Source organism: Podarcis cretensis (assembly GCF_951804945.1).
Source record: "Podarcis cretensis genome assembly, chromosome: 17".
In the NCBI taxonomy this organism is placed as follows: Eukaryota; Metazoa; Chordata; class Lepidosauria; order Squamata; family Lacertidae; genus Podarcis; species Podarcis cretensis.
Window position 1 is genome coordinate 6,722,235 of NC_137187.1, and position 24,422 is coordinate 6,746,656.

The 24,422-nt window shown below is 45.6% G+C and overlaps 1 protein-coding gene and 1 long non-coding RNA gene across 3 annotated transcripts in view; one reads left to right on the top strand and one right to left on the bottom strand.

Moving 5' to 3' along the window:
* Nucleotides 1-24,422, bottom strand: part of FRMPD1 (FERM and PDZ domain containing 1) — an 84,044-nt gene that overhangs the window by 42,145 nt on the left and 17,477 nt on the right. The window contains exon 2 of one of the 2 annotated variants that reach the window (XM_079959130.1): nt 4,483-4,613. The exons of the other annotated variant lie outside the window; for it this stretch is intronic. The gene's annotated coding sequence lies outside the window, so the exon portion shown is untranslated. The remainder of the gene's footprint in view (nt 1-4,482; nt 4,614-24,422) is intronic. 2 annotated transcript variants of the gene reach the window in all.
* LOC307206659 overlaps nt 1-24,422 on the top strand; it is a 306,611-nt gene that overhangs the window by 24,042 nt on the left and 258,147 nt on the right. The gene's annotated exons all lie outside the window — the stretch shown is intronic.

Consider the following 24,422-nt stretch of genomic DNA (forward strand, 5'->3'; position numbering starts at 1 on the left):
CTCTTGGGGGCCCCTAAAAAAATTAAAGGAAAAAAACACCTGGATGTACATTTCCAAAATATAAGATAAAAATAAAATAAAACCTACATACAGCAACAGTGTTTTGTGTTGTGTAGGCTCCTGTTATGTAAGTAATGGGCTCCGCCTGCTAGCCTGCTCCCTAAAATATCACTGGTTTGCTCATTTCTGTATATAGGGTGCCTACATTCTGCATGGACTGGTTGCATGGCTACATGTGCAAATGGCTTTAGATACCTATTAGGTCCATAAATTACCATACACCATATATTCAACACAAAAAACAGTGACAATTTGTTGTTGACAAAGGACAGCTGGACATATAAAGGGCTCCATTGCGTGGACAGGCGGAGTCCCCCAGATCCCGAGCGGCCCCCCCACCATGTGGAATAACGACTCAAGACAACGTGCTATGGGATTAAATGGGCCACAACATTATTAAATTTCAAATGTGGGTAGACATTGGCTCAGACATTGGGTGTTCTCCCTCCCCAGTCCCCAGCCAGGACCTAGGGAGCATCAGGGTTATCCAGTGTGTGTGTGTGGGGGGGGATGGGCTGGCTCTGGAGAACATATGTTCAAGCAGAGGTAGCTGCCCCCGTTACGCCGCCGCTGCAGGGGAGAGCAATGACGACCTTTCGGCGTACGGTCAAAGCCTACCTTCAGAAAGCCCTTTAACGGGGAACCCTGGTATCATCGCTGCAAAGAGGAAGATAGACTAAAGGATTCCGTCCAAGGCCTGATACCGCCAAAGTTGTGACGTTTTGCTACGGGAAAGGTGAAACCTGCCCATGCAGGGAAATTCCTTTCTGGCCCTTTAACAGAGACCTTAACGTAGCAGCGCCCGCATACCTGTGAAGAAAAGTTAACCTGCAAACCTGTGAAGAAAAGTTAATCTGCAAAACAAGACATTAACTGAGGGTGGGTAGGGTGGGAGAAGCTCTGGAGTCAAGTGAGGATTCCCAGGTAAGATCTTCCCTCTATTGTGTGGGCAGGTAGTCTCTCCCCTACCTGGCCTGGTCTCCTTGGCAACACTTCCCCCCAGGTGGGATTGGACAGCTGACTGAGGTAGGCGGAGACCTCCAGGTATCCCACCTGAGGGAAGGCAAAGCCAAGCCTATGCTGATGGAGCCGCTCCAGATCCAGGGGCTGCGCGCGTCCACGCAAAGGGCCCCCCCCCCCGTTTTTATTCGGGGAGCGGTCATTACCTTCATTAGCTTAGGGCCTCATCAAACCTAAATCTGGCCTTGCCTGTGTGGGCACATCCTTTTTTGCCTCTCTTCACTCTTACCTCTTCATCTCAACGCCAAGCCAGAAATGTCAGAACAATCTGCATATCTGAGCTTAATTGCTCAGACACCATCTTAAAGCAGACTTAAGCATGTCTTTGAAACTGAATTACCATTTTAAGCCTGCCTGAACAAAGCTGCTGTATCTGATATTCTGCAACAGAAACTATGAGTGAGTAGATGTTATTTTTTTTACCTTTTACAAGGCTGTTTGGGTGATTATGGTTTTAAATATATCCTCTCCTAGCAAAGGTATTTCAGAGGCAGGCAAGATCTTTTTTTCACCAAGCGCCTTTTGGACAATTCCATTTACCCATATTTGTGGCTTTACGGTGGAGCCTTCAGAGCTATAGTTGATGAACATTTTCTCTTTAGAATGTTATTTTCTCATTGAGTGAGTCAAATTTATTTGCCTACCACCCCAGTTCATTAGAAAACAAGGCTCCATTTAGAACATAAGAGTCGTGCTGCACAAAGATGCAAGTCAAATGAATACAAGCACTGAGATTGCTATGGTTACAAAAACCAAGGGAAACGCTATCTGGAAGAGGAAGCTGATAAGGCATTTCCACAGCAGTTTATACCGAATGACACAGGGCATTAAATTAATATCCTCATTTCTAATTTTCTCAGCAAATCAAGTTTCTCATAGGTGGTAAACTTGCCTGAGTCAGATAAACAAACAAGCAAGCATACTGAACTTCTGGGAGCCGTAAGTCTATCTGAAGGCAAAATGTTCTCTGGTCCTTTTCATTCATTCCCATGCTACATTGAGGCTCCATCTGCACCATACAGTTAAAGCAGTACTGTACCACTTTAAACAGTCATTACTTCTCTCAAAGAATCCTGGGAACTGTGGTTTAAGAGAGCTACTGGTAACACTTGTTACCCCTGCCCGTACGGGCCAGTCGTGTCCGACTCTAGGGTTGTGCGCCCATCTCACTTAAGAGGCCGGAGGCCAGCACTGTCCGGAGACACTTCCGGGTCACGTGGCCAGTGCGACGAAGCTGCTCTGGCGAGCCGGCACCAGCGCAGCACACGGAAACGCCGTTTACCTTCCTGATATAAAGCAGTACCTATTTATCTACTTGCACTTTGATGTGCTTTCGAACTGCTAGGTGGGCAGGAGCTGGGACTGAAAGACGGGAGCTCACCCCGCCGCGGGGATTCGAACTGCCGACCATGCGATCGGCAAGCCCTAGGCGCTGAGGTTTTACCCACAGCGCCACCCGCGTCCCTAACACTTGTTAAGAGAGCCCTATTCCCTTTGCAGAGCTAGATGGGCCTTTAATCTGCCTCATTTTTCTAACGTAGAGGTGAGCTTCAGTTACTTAAGTTTTTTTGTGTGTGGAAAGCACAGAAAAGTTCATCCCATCTTCTAATATTTCCATGTAGAAACCGCATTGTTGTTAAATATAGTGAGCAAATCACACGTAGAAAGTTGCGTAATATAATGGTATGAGATTGTGGGTGCCTTGACTCCCCTAAATTCCAGGGTGCCAGATTCTCCACTAAATTCCTAGGTCGAGTGAGTGTTGGGGTTTAATCATTGCTTGGAGTACTGAAATGGGCTGCTAGATGCTGAATTTAGCAGTGTCAAAATACAGACCAAACCAGATTTTCTGTGCTCTGGAAATCAGTCTGGAGAAGAGCCATTAGGGAGAATAAAACAAGAGGTAATAGGTGATTAACAAAGAGATACTCTGCTGGGTGGCAGTGAGCCTCCCCTTTCCCTACGACTGAAGCCAAACTGAGATATCTACTAATTGATGATGACCCCCTAAGATCACTCATGGTTGCCAGATTTTTGATCAGTGTCCTATCCCTAAAGAAGAGAAACGGACTCCTGTGTGGCTCGGATAATCCCTTTAAACCATGACCTATGTTTTAGGATGTAATTAGGTGATATCACTATTGATATCCTTGATTAATTTATGAGCAGAGGGCGATGTTTAGGTTACAAATTTACTGTAATGTATGATGGTGGTCTTTGTTTTTGGTTTTGCTTTGGCTCCTGTGTGTCTTTTGTAAGTTTTAGCGATTTTAAATTTGGAGGTTTAAGTATATTATGTTGGTATGAAACTGTCGTGTGACGGGCCAATGGCCATAATAAAGATCAATCCAATCCAATCCTCCCCTTTCCCTGGGGGGTAGTTCGCAGGAAAAAAGCAGAATTGGCTGAGATATAGGATAGACAGAAAAAGTGTTGGTTAAACGCAGAAAGCTGAGCAGGGGGACAGAGGGCCTTTCCGATTTCTGCTGGCATCCAAGACTATGGCTGTGGGAGAAGCAAGAACCTATTAGAGTGTAATGCTGTGGCCCCCTCCATCATTGGCTCAGGTTGTATATATACGCGTAAATAAACCATATATCATAAAGACACCACAGTTTCCACTGCCTCATTTCCAAAGGAAATACAAACCCTGGATAAACACCTAGACTCCTGGAATCTCGCACCACTGATAGATTGGGATGGTGTGTAACCATATAGTGTAGCCCACTGACCCATGCAACCCTCATACAGGCCTCATTTGTACGTTGTGACCAGCCATGGTTAATGGTGCACCATGTTTGTGCCTTTCTAGGCTGTCACTTTCCCCTGCTAATACACAGAGGAAACAAAGGACGGCTGTATCCGAATCAGGGCTTTTTGGTTTGTTTCACTCTCAACAAACCACAATCTGTTGCTTGAGTTTGTTCTTGGCTTGCCAACCATGGTTTGTTGGAGTGAAACAAACCACAATCCTGAGTTCAGACACAATGCTAAGCCAGGGACCATGGTTTGCTTCCTCTGTGCTAGCTGCAAGGAAATAAATAGTCCAGAAAGGCACATTCATAGCAAACTGTTAACTTTTCTGAAATCCGCAGCTGGGCCAAAATGGCTCCTCCCTTTCTAGAGCTTTCTTTAGGGCCTAAGGTTTAGGCCAAAGTTATGCAAAAAAAGTGCAGTCCTGGACGAAACAAGCTGCTGAATTAAGTGCACACGCCTGCAAAGGAAGAGAGCTCAGCACTTCAGCAGCTATTGATCAACCTGTCATGATCGTTCCAAACTTGCTGTGGTTAAAAGGAAGCATGACTTCTGTTTGCTTTGGGCTTTCCTGCCCTCCCTCAGGATGAATGATCTGACTCAGGACCCAAATGAATAAACTGAATCCAACCGCGCCGCGAGACTTACGTGTGTGTACTTAATGTTGGCTTTAACCCAGCGGAGTTGTTCACGTGCTTCGCATTTTGTGAGATTGGCTCGTGCCTCTGGATGCTACCTCTTGCTTAGTGTTTGGGACATTGGTTCATCTGCCTTTCTGCCTGTGCAAGAAGATGAGAAGTATGAGATAATTCAGACAAGACTTTCAGTAGCATGTGGGTCTAGGATATTCTCCCCTTTTTGTGCTATACAAATATTAGTATTCTAGTATGGTGGAGGGATGCGGGTGGCACTGTGGCCTAAACCACTGAGCCTCTTGGGCTTGCCGATCAGAAGGTCAGCGGTTCAAATCCCCAGGATGGGGTGAGCTCCCGTTGCTCAGTCCTAGCTCCTGCCAACCTAGCAGTTCAAAAGCACACCAGTTCAAGTAGATAAATAGGTACTGTTGTGGCGGAAAGGTAAAGGGTGTTTCCGCGCTCTCTAGTTTCCATCACGGCATCCCATTGCGCCAAAAGCGGTTTAGTCATGCAGGCCACATGACCCGGAAAGCTGTCTGTGGACAAACGCCGGCTCCCTCAGCCTGAAAGCAAGACGAGCACCACAACTCCATAGTCGCCTTTGACCGGACTTAACTGTTCGGGGGTCCTTTACCTTGGGGGTAAGACACATGTGCCTCCTTAATTTTCTTACCCCTACTGCAACTCAAGAACGTTGGATGCCCTGGAATCAAGCATAAGCTGAATATACTCGCAATTATTGCCTGTGCCACAACTAAAAAAAAGTAACAACAGAATGTCTGTGCTAAGTTGTGGGTGAACATATCACACAACACAGCGATTCTTCAAACAGCTCTTGTTTATTCACAGGCCAGGACAGAACTGAACTGAAGGGCTCAGTCTGCCTGCTTATATAGAGCTCCAGTACAATGTAACTGTAACAATTTTCTAAAACTATCCAATCACTGAATGTCACTTTCGATCCCTTATTTGCATAACTATCTACAGTATCCCCCTGCTGGCCCAGGATGAGAACTTCAGTACATAACAGCCTCCACTGATGTTCTAGTGCAGGGATGAGGAACCTGCAGATGCTATTCTGCTCAGCTTCCATCAGCCCCAACCAGCATGGCCATTGGTCAGGTATGATGGAGGATCAGAGCTTAGCCACTCCTGTTCTACTGGCACACGCAACTAGTCGCCTTCAGTTTCTATGGCTCCAGATGAAAAGAACATTTAGGTCTCAGTGAGCATTGCAATGAGAGAGCAAACGAGGGCTGCACAGGTTATGTTTGCGCAGTTCCTTTGCTAAGGTAAAGGTAAAGGAACCCCTGACCATTAGGTCCAGTCGTGACCGACTCTGGGGTTTCGGCTCTCATCTCGCTTTATTGGCCGAGGGAGCCGGCGTACAGCTTCCGGGTCATGTGGCCAGCATGACTAAGCTGCTTCTGGCGAACCAGAGCAGCGCACGGAAATGCCGTTTACCTTCCCGCTGGAGCGGTACCTATTTATCTACTTGTACTTTGACGTGCTTTCGAACTGCTAGGTTGGCAAGAGAGTTCCTTTGCTAGGTTGCGACTAAAGATGGAGAAAGGAATCATTCTGCACTCCACTTCATCACAGGCAGCCCTGTTTCTGTTCCTCTGCAGTTCATCTTCTGCCACAGACTATGTTATCTGTCCCACAGTCTGTTCTGGCAAAATTACATAATTGATGTAATTAATTAGGTAAATTACATAGTTTACATTGTCATTGTGTTACTGCATCCTATTCATTTCAGTGCAAAGGAAACTCAAGGCAAATGAGGGGGGACTATAAATGATGTATCATTTGTTGACCAAATGCAACAGCAACAAACGCTGAATTATATTTGCTGGATTGTTCTCTGTTCCAGACATGGGGTGAATAAGTGAGCCCTGGTAATTTCTGCTCCTGTTTTTGTCAGGATTCTCTGGCATCCCCAGTTGGAAGAACCATCTTTTTATTTTAATTTTTAGGAGGTGGTTGCAATGCTTCTCACCCCTCCTTTCCAAGAGCACCAGTGAATCCAAACATAGGCCAAAGATCATCTCAGTTGTCCCTGTCAATTTTGGTTCTTTCGGTTTCTCATTTTTCCAGTCTTAGATCCAGCTCTCTACCTTTCTGCAGCAATTTGCATTTTTTTAAAAAAAAAATATTTGTGGGAATTCCTCAGCATTTTAAAGTGAATTTCTCCTAAGAAACACATTTTCTCATATGTGTTTTTGACTAATGTACACATTTTTTGCAAGCAGTTTCTCCTAATACAGTGGTACCTCGGGTTACATATGCTTCAGGTTACATACGCTTCAGGTTACAGACTCCGCTAACTGAGAAATAGTACCTCAGGTTAAGAACTTTGCTTCAGGATGAGAACAGAAATTGTGCTCCAGCGGCGTGGCAGCAGCAGGAGGCCCCATTAGCTAAAGTGGTGCTTCAGGTTAAGAACAGTTTCAGGTTAAGAATGGACCTCCGGAATGAATTAAGTACTTAACCCGAGGTACCACTGTATAGTGTACTTTTGTATGACATTTTCACTAATATATCTGCTTCTTAATATATTCATTTTTGTAATTATTGTTTGGTTGGAGAACTGCACTGTAAAATTCGGAGGAGTGAGGATAGCTGTGTTTCGGTTCTCATATTGTTTTGGAAAGTCCAAGTTTGACAGAGTTGGGTTTGAATGAATACCAAATCAAATTCCCCCTCCATCCCTGCTCACTGCCCTTGCAAAAACCAACACAGAACTCCTTCCCAATGACCCTGGGTTCCTTAAACGATCTCCTTCTAGCAGAAGTGGTTAAATGTAATACATATACTTTAAGCAGGAAAGAACCACTTTCTTGCCACATCATGATCATTAAAAAAACCAGGCTTGCAAAACAGACCTTAGGAAGGGGGTGGGAAATCCTAAAGCTATAGCTGACAAGCTTAAAAGCTTTTGTGATGGGCCGAGAGATGCACTGCCTGTGATAATTGCCAACTGAAGGCACATGATGCTTTTCCATCATTTCAAGGACAGGAGCGTCGAGAACTGTGAAATCCCATCGGAGCCGATCCCTTGCATTAGCCACGCCGATTGTTAGAAACATGTCAGTTGCCATTTGGACGCAGACATCACGCAACCCGGCCTTGTCAGCGTGGGAACTGCAGCAAGCACGTCAATTGCATCTAAAGAACACAAGAAGGGCAGGTAGTCACAGGCCACCCGACATTTTGCTCCTTTCTACGGGCTGGTAAATCACATCGGTTTCTGCTGCTGGAGGAGTGTGTGTGTGTTTGCAAAACCTGTTTTCCTGCAGTACATCCTATCCCGGGAACACAAGGCACAATGTGCACCATTAGGCTTTGTGGCAGGAAGCAGAGTCCCTCATTAAAAAATTGAGAACAAACCGTCCAAGCGTCCCCTGAGCCAAGGAAATAAGAAACTATACAACCTTTAGAAGACATCTGAATGCATCCCTGTACAGTGGTATCTTGGTTCTCAAATGCCTTGGTACTCAAACAACTTGGAACCCAAACACTGCAAACCCGGAAGCAAGTGTTCCCGTTTGTGAACTTTTTATTGCTTTCATTTTATGGATCGATGGATTCATTGGATAGTAAAATTCATGTTAAATTGCTGTTTTAGGGGTTGCTTTTAAAAGTCTGGAACAGATTTATCTGTTTTGCACTGCTTTCTATGGGAAAGCGTGCATTGGTTTTGGAACGCTTTGGTTTTGGAATGGACTTCCAGAACGGATTAAGTTTGAGAACCAAGGTACCACTGTTTAGGGAAGTTTTTAAATGGCTTGGGGGTTGTGTAACTCCATACCCTCCAGCGTTTCTCCGATAGAAGTAGGGACATCTTACCATACCCACCAACATTTTTCTGAGGAAAAGAAGGATGTCCTAAGGAAAAGCGGGACGCGGGTGGCGCTGTGGGTTAAACCACAGAGCCTAGGACTTGCCGATCAGAAGATCGGTGGTTCGAATCCCCACAACAGGGTGAGCTCCCGTTGCTCAGTCCTTTCTCTTGCCCACCTAGCAGTTTGAAAGCACACCAGTGGAAGTAGATAAATAGGTACTGCTCCGACGGGAAGGTAAATGGCGTTTCCGTGTGCTGCTCTGGTTCGCCAGAAGCGGCTTAGTCATGCTGGCCACATGACCCAGAAGCTGTACACCAGCTCCCTCGGCCAATAAAGCGAGATGAGCGCCCCAACCCCAGAGTCGGTCACGACTGGACCAAATGGTCAGGGGTCCCTTTACCTTCACCTTTAAGGAAAAGCGGGACATTCCAGGACCTAATCAGAAACCGGGATGGCTTCTGTAAATCCAGGACTGTCACTGCAAAACCGGGACACTTGGAAGGTCTGCATCCAGAAACTCAACAGACCAACATCTGCTTAGGTTCACTCTGACTATCTAACAGCTATGCAGAAGATGACCTTGGCAGATGCAGTCTCTGCCCCACCCCAAACTTGCCAGTGGCGTAGCGTGGGTTATCAGCACCCGGGGCAAGGCAAGTAATTTGCGCCCCCTAACCCGTGGATTTGCGCCCCCTAACCCGTGGATTTGCGCCCCCTAACCCGTGGATTTCCCTAACCCCCAGATGTTGCGCCCGGTGCGGCCGGCCCCCCCTGCACCCCCCACGCTACGCCACTGAAACTTGCATAACATATTTGCAGTTGCTGGAAACCCCTTTCTGTACAGGATGGGAAAGGTGTACAGGGCGCCTCTGGTCAGACCGGAGTCTTTGTATGGAAAAGTCCCCTCCCACTCTGTAAACAAAAGACTCTGGCTAAGCTGTCCATAATAGCCAGAACAAGACCGACACAGTATCTAATGTAAAAAATCTATCTGTTCAGTACAAAACAATGTGGCTTCTTCTGTCTGCAAAGGCTAGACAAATGTGCTTCCTTCAGGAACATTATAAAGCAACACACATTTAATGCATAATGGGCTGTATCTGTACAGCCACTCTGGGATTTGGTTCAAAATATTACAAAAAGAAAACCCTATGATTTTGAACAAGAGCTGCGCAGTTGGAAACAAGATGTCCGTTCCATTGCCTTCCTGACCCCGCGCCCCCCCCCCAATCTCAACGTAACATTAGATGCTTGTGGCAGATAACACTGGCAATTCACTTTTCATGTGGACCATATTTTGAACGGACAGTGACAGAAAGGCCCTTTGATTCTGCCCACTGACTCACTTCAGTGTAAGTGAGGGGAAAGACTCTGTAATATTCTGTTCTGTAGCTAATAGAAGAAGAAGAAGAGGAGTTTGGATTTGATATCCTGCTTTATCATTACCCGTAGGAGTCTCAAAGCGGCTAACATTCTCCTTTCCCTTCCTCCCCCACAACAAACACTCTGTGAGGTGAGTGGGGCTGAGAGACTTCAGAGAAGTGTGACTGGCCCAAGGTCACCCAGCAGCTGCATGTGGAGGAGCAGAGAAGCGAATCTGGTTCACCAGATTATGAGTCCACCACTCTTAACCACTACACCAAACTGGCTTAAAGTATATTTACATAAGAGAATGAGTGACACTTTTTTTTTTTTCAGGTCAAGCAACTTGCACAAGCAATAAAGCAAAGACTGTTGGCTGACACAGCATAGGAAGCAACTTTTCTGCTTCGTGTTAGAAGAATTTAAAAATAACTAACTTTCGAATCATAGAGCTTAAAGGGACCCGAGGGTCATCTAGTCGAACCCCCTGCAGTGCAGGAATTTCAAGACACAGTGCCCCATCCAAATTGAAACCCTACCAGACCCTGCTTAGCTTTGCAGGTGTGCTAGCAGTTTTATTGTTGCCCCACTAGTCATAATAATAATCACTACCACCAATCATTTTCGTAAGCACTATGCAATTAATTAACTGTCCTTAGGTTTCCCCCCTTTTTATATAAACTTCTCTTAAACAACCAGAATAGGAAGCCACAGTTGAATGAGGCTGATTTTTTATTAAACTAGTAAGTGTGGTAATAACACAACCTTCATTATGGCCCAGAGCAAGGTACGCAAGTTGTTTCCTTAACAAATTTCTTCACCTGTTGAGATCTAACCCCAGCTGGGAGCTTTTAAATATTGTTATAGATTTTTTTGGGGGGACCCCCTAAACCCTACAAATGGTAGGATTTTGATTAATTTGGAGTATTGAAGGGAAGATTGGAAGCCTGTGGGAAAACACAAGCTGAGTTTCCTTTCTGAGCCAGGGTCTCTCCTGGGTTAGATGCATTTACATGGCATAAGGCAGGGTTAGGCAACCTAAGGCCCAGGGGCCGGATGCAGCCCAATCACCTTCTCAATTTGGCTCGCGGATGGTCTGGGAATCAGCGTGTTTTTACATGAGTAGAATGTGTCCCTTTATTTAAAATGCATCTCTGGGTCATTTGTGGGGCCTGCCTAGTGTTTTTACATGAGTAGAATGCATAGCTATCAACTTACAGATTTGAAAATAAGGGACCAGCAGCCTCGAAAATAAGGGATCAGCAGCCAAAATAAGGGATTTTCCGAACACAGGTATGTTCGACTTCTGAGCCCCTCCGAGCCAAAGGCAGAAAGCCCAGCCAGCAGCCAAACAAAGCCTCAAGCGGTGGTTCCCACAGCACAGCAACCTGGCAAAGGGGATGCAGCAAGGAAAACCACCGTCACCTCTCCGCTGGGAAGCGCTGAGCAAAGGCGAGTCCCCAGGCAATGTGGCCGATTTGATCGGCACAAGGCATACAAGTTCCACCCCCCAGTCGTTCTTAGGCTCCTTATTGGGTGAGCAACGCAGCCAAGCAACACAGTTGGAGCCTCCCTCCTCCCTGGCCGGCAGGGAGGGAGGGAGAGGAGCTGCTTCCTTTGAAACCCGGGAAATTTAAGGGACATCATCAATAAGGGACAGCAGCAGGACACAGCGCTGGGATAAAGGACTTTCTCGCCAAATAAGGGATGGTTGACAGCAATGGTAGAATGTGTGCTTTTATTTAAAATGCATCTCTGGGTTATTTGTGGGTGATAGGAATTTGTTCATTCCCCCCCCAAAAAAAAAATATAGTCCGGCCCACCACATGGTCTGAGGGTTGGTAGACCAGCTCACGGCTCAAAAAGGTTGCTGACCCCCGGCATAATGTGTTGATGGCCCATCTAAGAGGAATCTTGGACCTGGGCAGACAGAGGTTGCCAAGGTGAGGGGATGCATGTGTGAAGTGACAGGAAAAGAGTATCCTTAGCAAGGTGTGCTGGGAAGAAAAGGGGAAAGAACAGAGACTAAGATCCATCTTGGGCAGGCTGGCTGAAGGCTAGCTGGGAGAGATGCATTGGACTCCAGTGCTGTACTGCTATGGGGAACAAGCCCCACTTGAAATGACCACGCTGTAAGATCTGGACTCCCTCCATGCAGACTGAAGGTGAATAAATAATATTTCTTCGACAGTAGCATGGATGCTGCTAGCTTAGAGATGGAAATACGATAAAGTCCCAACCAGAGAAGAATGGCAAATTAAACTGTTGGACTATGCCAAAATGGCAAAATTGACCAGAAAGCTCAGGAACCAAGAAGACCAAAACTTTCACAAGGAACGGGGAATTTTTAAATAATTTATCTTGGAGACCACTGTAAGCAGATGAAAACATTAGCAGGATTGCAATAACACTTGTAATGTAACGAGTGCTATGGAGATAATGGAGTTATAAAAAAGCATGGATTACTGAAAAAGATGCAGTAGAAAAGGTTTAACAACAGAACCCATGGAGGGGAAGGTGGGAAGTCCAGAGATTCGGAAACTTCAAATCTCATTAACACAAGAAGTAATTTAATAAAAGCATTGACATTAATTTTTTAAAAAAAAAATTCTTAAAGCTACAGCAGTCTCCGCCGCATCTTCAGTTCTTCAAAGTACAGTGGTGCCCCACAAGACGAACGCCTCGCAAGATGGAAAACCCGCTAGACGAAAGGGTTTTCCGTTTTGGAGGCGCTTTGCAAAACGAATTTCCCTATGGGCTTGCTTCGCAAGACGAAAATGTCTTGCGAGTTCCTGCATTTTTTCCCCCTTCCCCCCTTTTTCTAAGCTGCTAAGCCGCTTATCAGCTGATCCGCTAAGCTGATAAGCCGCTAAAAGCCGCTAAACTGCTAATAGCGCTAATCCGCTAAACTGTCAATGGGCTTGCTTCGCAAGACGAAAAAACCGCTATATGAAGAGACTCACGGAACGGATTAATTTCGTCTTGCGAGGCACCACTGTAGCACAAACCCTGGCTGAATGCTTGGAACCCCCTGGAATTTTGCTACTGCTCGGCAGAGAATGGGGGGTGGCAGCCAACTCCGGTAACAATATGGCTTTGAGCCACACAAAGCATAACTCCAAGAAGTTATCCGATTTTTGCCTGCCTGGTCTAGCCCTTATCAGATGGGACAACTGTTTCACCGAAATGGTTCCGCACATTCTGCGTGCTACTTTGCGATTGAGGTTGCAGTCTTTTTGATTGTTCCCATAGTCAACACTGTTACCTAACAGCTGGCTAGTTTTTGTGGTGGCATGGGCGGTCCTTTGCATCTATTAGATTTAATGGCAATTGTTTTCATTTCAAACCGATGTCCTGTGATCTTGCATCTATCTCTCTATTTTAAAACGGGCATCTATTAAAAAATTGGGGGCGGCGGCGATTGGGGTGTTGTTTTTATTTTTATTATGTATTCTGTGGTTTTATATCTTGATGTTATTCTGTGAACCACCCTGAGACACCTGGGTATATGGTGGTATATAAATTCAAACAACAACAATAAGAATAATAATAGCTATAATCTGTGGCCGTATCATTGCAGAACACAACTTATGAAGCTGTGTTCACCCAGCAAGTGAAGAACCTGCCGTCTCTTCTCTTAAGAGTGCCTGGGATGATGTATAAATTGCACCTTGGAGGAACTTGCCCAGTTTTAACCAATCCTAACTATTCTCCTGTGATGCATTTTATGAGTGGTCCTCTTTGTCTTCACTCTTTGCTACAGCTTTGTTGATCCTTCTTCGGTTCCTCAGGTGTTTTCCGTCCCATCACCCAAGAAAAACAACTCCTCAGGAGCACACGGTCCGATCCTTACAAATCTCCTTAATCGGATTAGACTCTGAATTATTGCGTCAATTACTTATCTGATCGTTTCCCCCAGTGCCCTAATTTTGGTTACTTTGGTAGCAAGGAACAATTCACTTTTATGAAGAATGGAAACAGCAGCTGTGTGATCATTGCTCCTTCTGGGTGGGGGAAAGCAACTCTTGCTAAACAATCCTCAGGACGAAGGCAGGCTCGTTCCAGCAGCGTTTAACAATAACAATACAGAACTACCCCAAAAATACATAGTCAAGACACAGGAGCTTCCAAGCTGTTAGCCTAATTATGATGGACAATTAATGGGACTTCACTTCTGAGCCAGCAGCTTTGCAACCCAGAAACAATGTGGCATAACAAAGCCATCTGTTGCAGACAATACTACTCCTGTCCTCTCAAAGCCTCCAAGGATCTAATAGCAGACTCGTTGCAACAGAGTGGGGAGAAAGAACATTTTCATTTGAGAGAATCTGGTGTTTCCAAGAAGCTGGGTTCTTCACAGCAGAGGAAGTTCAAGCTAAATATCAAGGGAAGCTCTTATAAGTTCTTGCGAAATATCTTCCCTGCAGTGGTTGCCATAAAGGGGAGTTTAACCCCAGCGATGCATAAGCATCATGCATCATGCAAATGTGCAGCTAATTGGTCCCCAGAACTTCTGCTACATCTTAATGCGAGTAAATACACTTGCATTTTTTCCATGACATGCTATTGATGAAATAATAGTACATCAGAGGTGGATTTATGTTGGACCATCTACACATCATTCCAACTTATTTGTTGCTTTGTGGTGCTTCTTATGTACTGAAGTTCTCACCCTGGGCCAGCAGGAAGATACTGTAGATAGTTATGCAAATAAGGGATCGAAAGTGACATTCAGTGATTGGATAGTTTTAGAAAATTGTTACAGTCACGTTGTACTGGAGCTCTATATAAGCAGGCTGGCTGAACCCTTCAGTTCAGTTCAGTTCTGGCCTGTGAATAAACAAGAGCTGTTTGAAGAATCGCTGTGTCGTCTGATATGTTCACCCACAACTTAACAGTGCTTGCTCAGTTTTCCTGCACTGTTGCCATCCGTAGGGGCACTGTTGCACTCTACCACAACACAAGTAGAACAAAAACAACAACAACTGCCCTCTTGGGACATTTGTGGTATGAAAAAAGTTTACTTGATTTCAGCAGGACCAGCAGAATGTCCACCACAAAACTTCTACAGATGGAACAATGCTGAAAGCAGAATCATGCATAGCAGCCCTGGTACCATAATGAGCACAAATAATCTTGAACACAGAATGAAGTGGAGGGGTTATTATTATTATTATTTTAATTTATTACTCCCCATCACCCTAAGCTGCCAAGGCAAGTTACAACAGTTTATAACACAACATTAAAACATTATTTTTTTAAAAAAACTTACAATTACAAAAAACCTCAAAAAAATCTAATAAAAATGACAAAAACATCTAATAAAAAGCAACAGAAGTTCACACAATTGCTTATATTTAGATTTCTAATCTTTCTGCATTGGGAATATTCAAGGCCATATTCTTAAAAAAGAAAAAAAAAGACTACTTTCCCCATGCCAATTAGTTTTAAATTAATTCTGGACAGTCAGTAAGGGACACCTGGGAAATTTTGATTTCCTGGGAAAACGCCTCTGTCCTGATGTAAGCAATAATTTACCATAAGAGCAGGCTATGATTGCCCCATAGACCCCATGTGACCTTCCTGCCACTCTGGGGCAGGAAGCACCATCATCTGAAGGGTCATGACAACCCCCTCTCTGCCTTTTGACATTTGACATCCCTCCACCCAACCCTGTCCTTATGAGATGATGCTGTTTGCCAAATCCCCCACCTGTCCGGAAGCCCCTTTCCTGAGACTGGGGACTGCTCAGACCCCAGTTTGGTCAGTCTTCCCCACGCCAGCTTTGCCATGCTTCTCACCATGGTCAGCATGCTGCCCAGATGCCCTCTAAGGCTTCCACAAGAGGGCACTGGACATTGTCAGAGGGTTCATGAGCACGTGAGCAGATGGGCGAAGGTGCTGAGAGATGGCTGGAAGAGGCTTATCCACTGGTAATGACAGCAGCTGTCAGAACTGATAGCTGCTCCAGCCACACTGGAACGAGCCCAAATCGCTTAGGAGCTGGTAGGGTGACAGTGGAAATCCTCAGCAAACCCTCTTCCCCATAAAGTCCAGGGCTTCTTCGTGTGCTGACCACCTATGCCACACCAGAGTTATAAGGGGAGAAGATGGTGCTGTGGTCTAAACCACTGAGCCTCTTGGGCTTGCCGATCAGAAGGTTGGCGGTTCAAATCTCTGCAACGGGGTGATCTCCCGTTGCTCTGTCCCAGCTCCTGCCAACCTAGCAGTTCGAAAGCACAAGTACAAGTAGATAAATAGGTACCACTGTGGTGGGAAGGTAAACGGCGTTTCTGTGCACTCTGGCTTCCGTCATGGTGACCCGTTGTGCCAGAAGCGGTTTAGTCATGCATGCCACATGACCTGGAAAGCTGTCTGCGGACAAACACCGGCTCCCTTGGCCTGATAGCCAGATAAGCGCCGCAACCCCAGAGTCGCCTTTGACTGGACCTATCTGTCCAGAGATCCTTTAGCTTTAGCTTTACCTTGTTGGATTTCTTTTTTAAAAAAACTCCCCACTGCATTGGATCCTAGCCCTTCAGTGGTGCCAAACAGCAGAAAGATCGAGCTATTCTAGAACTGCCTGGAACTGCTAGATGGGGAACCAGCAGCCCTCCACATGTTGTTAGATTCCAGCTCCTATCAACTCCAGGGAAGGTTGATGATGGTCAGGGATGATGGGATGGGATCCAGAAACATCTTGAGAGTTGCAGGTTCCCCCATCCCTATGCTAGTGGGTTTACAATTTGGGTTTGGGTTTTACACTGACGAAGCCAACATCATGATTCTGCGCTATGTCAAACAGAAGCTACCATATTTTTTGCTCTATAAGACTCACTTTTCCCTCCTAAAAAGTAAGGGGAAATGTGTGTGTGTGTTATGGAGCGAATGCAGGCTGCGTAGCTATCCCAGAAGCCAGAACAGCAAGAGGGATTGCTGCTTTCACTGTATAGCGATCCCTCTTGCTGTTCTGGCTTCTGAGATTCAGAATATTTTTTTTCTTGCTTTTCTCCTCCAAAAACTAGGTGCGTCTTGTGATCTGGTGCATCTTATAGAGCGTAAAATATGGTATTTCCCTTTTTTCTGTGTCCTTTACCTTTTACCTTAGCTATGCCACACCAGAGTTGCACAGTAACCCAGCCTTAGCTGAAGGCTGCTTTGAAACGGTACTCTTAAGAATCTCAGGGATACAGTCTGTGCCCAGATATGTTTAGACATTAAATCGCTGTTCCCGTCAGTCTGGTTATTCTGCTTGTTCCTGCCACAGCACACAAGCGTCGCTTGGGCATGCGAACGAAAGAGGATACACAAGCTCATTGCGGAAGTGAGCTGGGTGTGTACAATGTAGAAGCTATACTTTTAAAGCACATTATTTCCCTCAAAGAATTATGGGCATTGTAGTTTACCTCTCACAGAGTTACAACCCTACAGCGCCCAGAATTCTTGCTTTGCATTTATAGTATGCACACAGAGCATTGTGCGAGGGAGAAAGGGAGGCTCTGATATCAACTCTGTGGCAGGCAGGCAGTCCTTCATGATTCTGTTCAAATTCAGAATCAAGTAGAGATTCCTATACTCTCCGCCACCCCCGGATGATATCTACGTTTCAGCCCACTTCTTCCATAAAAAGGACTGCCTCTCCACTCTCAAATCTGTGGGGTGCCACAGAGTTAATTTAGCATGAGCATAAAGGTCAAATGCCAACTGAAAAGACATTGTATACCATAGCTGTTGTAGTTGCAGGCAGATATAGTACTTTCCTTTTTTTTATATACGCACAGAACATAGCCAGACATCATCAAGGAGTGCCAAAAACATCATCTCCAAGATTACCCATGCATTTGCAGAAAAACAAGCCTGTCAATCATTTGTACGAGTTAGAAGATATGCCTTGATGGTGATGATGAAGACACATACGTGTTGTCTGAGTCTGACAACTTTGTGACAGTTGCAAGATTTGCTATGGCTGCCCCAAAGCGGAGGATAAATTTTATTGAGGTCAATATGATGCATTGCAAAGGTTTAACTGGATGAGTTAATTAAAGATTTAATGTAATGATTTAATTGGATGATTTTAATGTAGTAATTCATTTAACCATTTATTTATTTATTTATTTTTATTGGTATATTTTGCAGGTGGCGCTGTGGGTTAAAGCCTCAGCGCCTAGGACTTGCCGATCGAAAGGTCGGCGGTTCGAATCCCTGCGGCGGGGTGCGCTCCCGCTGCTCGGTCCCAGCGCCTGCCAACCTAGCAGTTCGAAAGCACCTCCGGGTGCAAGTAGATAAATAGGGACCGCTTACCGGCGGGAAGGTAAACGGCGTTTCCGTGTGCAGCTCTGGCTCGCCAGAGCAGTGATGTCACGCTGGCCACGTGACCCAGAAGTGTCTCCGGACAGCGCTGGCCCCCGGCCTCTTGAGTGAGATGGGCGCACAACCCCAGAGTCTGTCAAGACTGGCCCGTACGGGCAGGGGTACCTTTACCTTTACCTTTACTTTAATGTAAACATATTTTGGTTGATACTGCTCTTTAATACTGTATTACTGTATAATTTTTTGAACTTTTGAAACTCTAAATATATATCCTTTGGGCTTGTGTATACATTGTTGCATTAATTCTTAATTAAAGGAATATAATTTCAACCTTTTTTTTGTCCTAAATGGAATACTAAAATTTTACCCATCCTCTCACCCCTTTCCCAGTACTTCTGGCACAAACATCTCACTGCAAATTCAGCTTTAACTGAAAGTAAATTATTCAGTTTATATGTAGCACATTTACAAATTTTGATAAAGACTCAAGGAAAGACATGATGCAAATTGACTTAATAAAAACTTCAAAATCCAAATTCCTCCCGTGCTAAGCCCTGTGCTTCTCCTCCCCCTCATGTAACTCTTGCAAGACTCCCATGCAATATCACAGGACAAAACAGAACCTTCATTATTTTCAAAATATTCCTGAAATTCCGGCTCCCACTGCATTTTGAAGTCATCACCAATCAAAAGTGAAACATTCAAGCATCAGGCACCAGAGGATTTAAGAAAGTTAGCCAGCAGCATAATAAGAGAAAGTGGAGTGTGATCTGAAATAGCAATTGTATCGATATGACATGCTGCAAAATACTGAGGTAAAAGACGAAAAGTACTCTGATCTGAAATAATTTTGATACACTTACCAAAAAAAGGTACAACATCACTCTGCAGAGTCTGCTATGTGCCAAACATCAATAATTCCTACTTAAAGTCAAAATGGGGAAGGATCTCACCGCTAGGAAAATTTACACAGCACCCTGACAGCTTTTGTATAACAAAATTACCCTCTTGAATGCCAAACATATGGCCCAGAAGACCACTCACCATTTGCGGTGGGCGGTGCTGGGGCTGGGCATCTGGGCCCTTGTAGTAACCTGGCTCAGGGGTGGGGGAATTGATGCCCCCTCTGTGCCAACCCTGGCCATGTCACACCCCCACCTGGCCAGTCTATATTGGCGGGGGGCATGGCTGCGGGTATTTAAAACCGTGGCACGGCTGGGGGCTTCCCTCTTCCTGCAGATGGGTGGGAGTCAAGATAAGGTCTGGTTTCACCCAATGCCTAAACCAAACCGCTCACACCTGTAACCAATTAAGTTGTGGCCTGTTTTAGTCCATAATTCTAAAAACTCGTGTTGGTGTGTTTATTCATCTATGGGAACTGTGGGGCACGGGGCCCTGGCACGCAAACTGAACCAAAATCCGGGGAGTAGACCAACTGGCTGAGAGCAACTCTAGAATCAACAAGACAATGGCAAGAGGAGAAGAAAGTTCATTCAACCAACACCTTACAACTTCTTGAGGACATTTCTTTTCTTGTTGCCAAATTGGACCACATAGCAGAACAAACAGGATTTACAGGAATGCATGCTTCTAATTAAGAGCAGAGCTGGTACGGTGAGCCAGTTTGCACATAATGCTTAAGCCAAAACCATGGTTTTGTGCGAATGAGCAAGCATTGGTTTCTGGAGAGAAGTTCATTGGGACTCACTCCTCTTCCGGTGATTCCATGCTGCTGTGAGCTGGGTCATGGCTTGGCTTAGCATTACATCTACATGCGGGTGGCACTGTGGTCTAAACCACTGAGCCTCTTGGGCTTGCCAATCAGAAGGTCAGGGGTTTGAATCCGTGCAATGGGGTGAGCTCCCATTGCTCTGTCCCAGCTCCTGCCAACCTAACAGTTCGAAAGCACGCCAGTGCAAGTAGATAAATAGGTATCACTGTAGCGGGGAGGCAAATGCCGTTTCTGTGCACTCTGGTTTCTGTCACAGTGTCCCATTGCACCAGAAGCAGTTTAGTCATGCTGTTCACATGACCCAGAAAGCTGTCTGCGGACAAACTCTGGCTCTCTTGGCCTGAAAGCGAGATGAGCGCTGCAACCCCATAGTCACCTTTGACTGGACTTAACCGTCGAGGGGTCCTTTACCTTTACCTTACTTCTGATCCCAGGCTCAAGGTTATCATCTCCCTTGACAAACCACAAGTGGTAAGCGATAGAACAAAGCTTGGCTACTGTGCATGGTTTATCTGAAATGAGATAAACCACAAGTTCAGACATACTTTTGGGTTTAGGTCCCAGTGGAAAAAAACTTTTGGACTCCTCAACAATGGCAGACTGGCTTTACACGGGATATAAAATAAATGTGTGGCCTCATTTTTATGTTAATAATAAATATATTATCTGTACCTGTTGATCATATTGAGATCCTACAGACTAAGATCAATAATGACCACTCCCCACTTAAAACGGGGGGCGCCCTTTGCGTGGACGCGTGCAGCCCTGGATCTGGAGTGGCCCCATCAGCATAGGCTTTGCCTTCCCTCAGGTGGGATACCTGGAGGTCCCCGCCTACCCCAGTGAGTTGTCCAATCCCACCTGGGGGAAGCGTTGCCAGGGAAACCAGGCCAGGTAGGGGGAGGGATTACCTGCCCACACAATAGAGGGTGGATCTTAATTGGTAATCCTCACTTGGCTCCAGAGCTTCTCCCACCCTACCCACCCTCAGTTAATGTCTTCTTTTGCAGGTTAACTTTTCTTCATAGGTTTTGCAGGTTAACCTGTCTCCACAGGTATGCGGGCGCTGCTACGATAAGGTCGCTGTTAAAGGGCCGGAAAGGAATTTCCCTGCATTGGCAGGTTTCGCCTTTCCCGTAGCAAAACGTCACAACTTTGGCGGTATCAGGCCTTGGGCGGAATCCTTTAGTCCATCTTCCTCTTTGCGGCGGCGATACCAGGGTTCCCCGTTAAAGGGGTTTTTGAAGGGAGGCTTTGGCCGTATGCCGAAAGGTCGTCATTGCTCTCCCCTGCGGCGGCGTAACGGGGGCGGCTATCTCTGCTTGAACATATGTTCTCCAGAGCCGGCCCATCCCCCCCCCACACTGGATAACCCTGATGCTCCCTAGGTCCCCGGCTGGGGACTAGGGAGGGAGAACGCCCAATGCCTGAGCCAAGGTCTACCCACATTTGAAATTTAATAAAGTTGTGGCCAATTTAATCCCATAGCATGTTGTCTAGAGTCGTTATTCCACATGACGGGGGGGACCACTCGGGATCTGGGGACTCCGCCTGTCCATGCAATATAAGCACCCACACAATTGCTGCTGAATTAACCATACACTTTAAGCGTTGAACTTGTATGCATAACACAACACAACACAACACAACCCAACACAGTGTATCATGCAACAACTTCGTTGCAGTTGCACGGTGTTTACTTAGCAAAACATGCAACTGCAACTGCACATAATCAGATGAGGCTGCACTGTCATGCTGTCGGAGCACAGAAGCAAATGTTTGCATGGAGTCAGAAATGTTCAGAAGCTGTTGTTCAGAACGGCGCATGCACTGAACATGAAATATACATTTTGCTACAAATTACATGAAACAAGCTAACAATGGAAAAACAAATTTAAACAATTACCATTGGAAAATATATGGGTTGTCAATGTGAAAGAACCCCCCCCCCCGCAAAGTCTAGCATGCTATTTATTTAATGTTAATATAATAATTGTTTTTTTTAAAAACTCTACACGCCCCAGTGCTCATTGATGATGCCAGTGCGTTTGCACTTATTCAGCCAGTGCATCAGAAGATGGGAACATGTTTACTTCTTACTGAGCAATTGGTTTGAAGGCTGTCTGTATAATTTCCCCTTATCTAACTATAAAAGAGTGAGAGATTTTTGTTGTTGTAAAAATATAGTTAATAAAAATAGCAGCTGAGACTTTAGGGAAGAGGCTTGGAATGCCTCTGAGGAGACAGCCCTCACCCCAACATTTATTATTCTTATATAGGCTGCAGAATGCAAGAGGGATCCCGTGCTGTTGTCACTGACAATATTCTGAAAGGCTAAAATGGAAATGGGCACATTTGGGTTATGGCAAAACACCCCTGTGGGGATCTGGTTTATTTCAGAACACAAGCATGGAAGATAATAGGAATATTGATGCCGAGAGGTCACGTTACTAGAGAACAGTGGAATATGATTCTAAAACAGAAAGGCCGAATGCGTGAGGGATGGAAGGAATCGATACGTTGCCTTTTAAAGGGTTTTTGGCTCTAAAAATATACCTAGCTGAAGTGTAAGGAAGACGTCAGTTCCTCAGGCAATTGCAGTCTGGGGTTGGAAAACAAATATAATATAGATCAACCTGCAAATAATATTCCCTGACTCACTTTCCTTGTCTAAGACCCCAGCCCAATGAAGGTCATCAAAAACCCACTTTGGGAGATAACTAGAGCTATGTGCATGCCAACATTCTCCCAGAGCACAAAACATGGTCCTAGGTGCAAAATTCGGCTTTCTGAGCATCTCTGCGTGAGAAGAAAGCTTCTGTATCTTTTCGGTTGCTCAGGTATGCTTGAAAATGTGCAGGCAGCAATGCCTGCTGAAATCTCAGAGGCTAGAAGTTTTGCTGAACCAGGCGGGGCTTCAGGCCCTACCAGAGATGCTGAGTTCTGCCCAATGTTGCAGGGGGCTGAGGCACTGCATGCATGTGGGTGACATCACACATCATGTGCTATGCTGCAAGGCTCCTGCAAGGCCTGCCACTGCTACCATGAGCCCTAGTGAGGCTCACAGCCGCCACCGCAAGGGACCAGTGAGGTCCGCCATCGCCAGACCCTGCCCCTCAAGATTTGCTGGTGAGGCTCAGCCCCATCCCAACAGACTTTGGCTGGGGCTGAAGACACCACAGTCCTATAGAGTTGGTGCCTATGTGCCCTATACAGGTCCTTGTCCCTTGCCATGACTAGCAGTCCCAGAATTACATAAGTTGTCAAGATGGCAAAATGTGTTATGCAAAGTGAGAAGAGAGCCTGACAAGTTTTCCTAATCTGAAGAACTCACATGGGCTGTGGAAGCCATGCTAAAGAACGGGCATATTTTTTTCCACACCATAAGATCCTGTTTCTCCCCTCCCCTCCTTTTAAGCATATGCTAACCAGGGTGTTACATACATATGAGATTGGATCCGAGATTTAAGATGATGAATTTAAGGATGAGGATGTTTCCTGCAGTGGCCCTATGTCTTGGAAATCAGTTACCAGAGTAGTGCATGCTCTAGTTATCTCCCGCTTGGACTACTGCAATGCATTCTACGTGGAGCTACCTTTGAAGGTGACCCGGAAACTACAATTAATCCAGAATGCGGCAGCGAGACTAGGAATGGCCACTGAGACAATTTAGCACCACTCCTGAAAGACCTACATTGGCTCTCAGTATGTTTCCGAGCATAATTCGAAGTGTTGGTGCTGACCTTTAAAGTCCGAAACAGCCTCGGCCCAGTATACCTGAAGGAGCGTCTTCACCCCCATCATTCGGCCTGGACACTGAGGTCCAGCACGGAGGGCCTCCTGCCGGTTTGCTCACTGTAAGAAATGAGGTTACAGGGAACCAGGTAGAGGGCCTTCTCAGTAGTGGCACCTGTCCTGTGAAACACCCTCCCATCAGATGTCAAGGAAATAAACAACTATCTGACTTTTAGAAGACATCTGAAGGCAGCCATGTTTAGGGAAGTTTTTAATGTTTGATGTTTTAAATATTCTGTCGGGAGCTGCCCAGAGTGGCTGGGAAAACCAGCGAGATGGGTGGGGTATGAATAATAAATAAATAAATAATAATAATTCCAACAGGTCCCTTCCATTCAGGTATTAGGAAAGCCCCAAAGACCCCATTGTTCCCACTCCTCCAAGTTTTGGTGGCAGTTTTGTATCACACTGTAGTGCTTTGGAGCTAAAACGTTTGTGGTTTTATTATAGCTGGGTGTGTTTTTTTATCAATGGTTTATTTGATTGGTTGCATTGGCTCGATTATCAATTATCTGTAGCTGTATTCTACTGCATTCCATCCTAAGCTGCTTTGAAATGGTTTTTGATCCTTAAAAGCAGGCTAAGTACGTTTCAAATAAAAATAAATAAAGATCCCGAGAGTGGAGTTCTCTCCATGGAAAGGCCGTGCGCTCCTGGCACTGACTAATGAAAGCAATTTCCACCCATTTCCCCTGTGGCCCGCTGGAAATCTTCCCTTTCCAGAGCAGTGTGGCGAGGCTGTAGAGAAAGGAGGAATTGGCAAAACACGATGAGACGCCTTCCTTCACTTCTGTTAGAGGGAGCCTCTTCTGTTAGAGGGAGTCTGAAGGCCCTTCTGTGCGAGAAAGGATTTATTCCATGGATAGGCAAACTAAGGCCCAGGGGCCGGATGAGCTGGCCCAGATCTGA